Below are 2,500 nucleotides of genomic sequence, written 5' to 3'. Positions count from 1 at the left end.
CTTTATATCCGTGGCGGTCAAAGGCGGAATAAAGAGAAAGAGCGAGCGAGCCAAAGAAAGAAAAAAAATCTCTTTTGAGAATCCCACGAAAACAAAGTGAGTGAACTTTCGGCGGCCGCTCCTCCGCTGCCCTTAATGAAACATAATGTCTCGAAAATCTAATTAAGAAGTAAATAACCCACCACTGAGCCGGGCCAGCCTTCGCCCCGGACGTAAAATGGCTCTCGAGATTGACTTTTCTGAAGAACGTGAAGACACAGACAAAGAAAAATTCCCGCCATTGAATTCGTATTTTCCGATCCCGTTTTCTATGTCGAAGGGGGGACTCCGTGAACGCCGATTTTCCGCACCTGACTTAGTCTCATTCCAGCACCGCCGCGTAAGTCCCTTTGTGCCTCTTTCCTTTGTCGCTCTTCTCCTTTTTTTTTCTCTCTTTCTTAGCCTGGGAATCTTGCCATAATGCGCTACGAGTCGGATGAAAAGAAGAGGCAGAAAAAAAGAGAAAGAAAGAAAGAGAGAGAGAATTAAAAGAAAGAGGGAGAGAGAGAGAAAGAGTGACAGAAAATACACACAAAAAAAGACAAAATTCCGGCAGTTGAATAGTACTTTTTTTCTTTTTAACGGAAGTGGATTTTTCTGTTTGGTTTTCTTGTCTTTTCGAGAGAAACGGAAAGGTATAATCTGTTTTATTTCGCGGAAGAATCGCTATCCTGGTGCAAATGTGAAAATGCAATAGACAAATAAACAAAATAATGACGATGATGATGATAATGATAATAATAACAATGATAATAATAATGATAATAATGAAAATAATGATGATGATGATGCTAATAATAATATTATTATTAATGCTCTTAATAATAATAATAACAATAATGAGGATAGTGATGATAATAGCGATAATGATAATAATAATGATAATAATAGTAATAATAATGATGATGATAATAATACTACTAATAATAATGATAATACTACTACTAATGATAATGATGATGATGACGATAATAATAATAATGATAATAATAATAATGATGATGATGAGGATAATAATAATAATAATAATAATAATAATAATAATAATAACAATATCTAAACATTAAGAAAACGGTTTGACTGAGAATGAGAATCTATACAATACAAAAGATGTATTTGACCGGTTTCGAATATACCTTCGACAGATATACATAACATATTTCTGACGAAGATATATTCGAAGCCGGTCAGATCCATCTCTTGTATTGTATAGATTCTCATTCTCACTCAGACCTTTTCTACATTCGTCAACATGAGTATGGTTCAATAGGTAAACAGAGAGATAAGTACAAAATCAAATATGTGAATAGGTGAAAAGACACGGAAAGAAATTTGATAGGACATATCAATAAACAGTTAAATAAGCGACAAAAAAATAATAAAAATGAAATAAGAATAGAAATAAAAATAGATAGATAAAACAAACTAGAAAAGACAGGAAACCAAGGATAGCGGTAAGAATACAATAGAAATGATAGAAAACGAAAGAAAGGACAAAAGATAAAAGATATGAAAAGAGACAGAGGCAAAAAATGGAAAAAGACGAGACCTAAAGTAAAGGAGAAAAATAAACTAAACAAAATGAAAATGTCAGCAAAAAAAAAAAAAAAAAGAAAAAAAAGAGAAGAAAGAAAAGAGAGAAGAAGAAGAAGAAGAAGAAGGGAAAAAAGAAATGGATCAAACTTAATTACATCATCATCAACCAGCCATGTGACGCATTCGAAGAGAAGAGACAAAATATGATAGAAACGACAATAAAATATGAAAATACGACAATAAACAGAGCAAGACCTAAAATAAAAAATATAGAACAAAGAACAAATAATTAGACATCGAAATAGATCTAGCTATCCGAAGATACAAATAAAAGAATATAGTAAAAAAATTATAATAAAGTATAGAAAGAGAACGAAAAGAAAACGAAAATTAAAAAAACAAAAACAAAAACCAAAAAACAAAAAAACGGATAAGTAGACACTGAAATAGATCGCTCTTAATGACATCATCACCAAGCCAAGCCAGTGACGCGGAGGCATCCGAATCTGCATCTCAGATATGCGATAAAAGCAGGTGATTACGAATGATTTTATAGTCCCTAATGAAGCTTTAACAATTAAGGAGAATTCCGTGTCATTTTTTGGTTTTATTTTTCTTTATTTTCTTCTTTTTTTTTTTGGGGGGGGGGTGCAAAACATCGATGTTTGATTGCTAATGATTTGTGGTTCTATGTTTTTTTTTGTTTTTCATTTTAGTTCTTGTTTGTTTATATCTCTCAGGGACGTGGAGATAGATAGATAGATAGATAGATAGAGAGAGAGAGAGAGAGAGAGAGAGAGAGAGAGAGAGAGAGAGAGAGAGAGAGAGAGAGAGAGAGAGAGAGAGAGAGAGAGAGACAGAGACAGAAAGAGAGAGAGAGAGAGAGAGAGAGAGAGCGAGAGACAGAGACAGAAAGAGAGAGATC

Source organism: Penaeus vannamei, chromosome 40, assembly GCF_042767895.1.
Source record: "Penaeus vannamei isolate JL-2024 chromosome 40, ASM4276789v1, whole genome shotgun sequence".
Classification (NCBI taxonomy): Eukaryota; Metazoa; Arthropoda; class Malacostraca; order Decapoda; family Penaeidae; genus Penaeus; species Penaeus vannamei.
Note: the sequence above shows the minus strand (reverse complement) of the source record.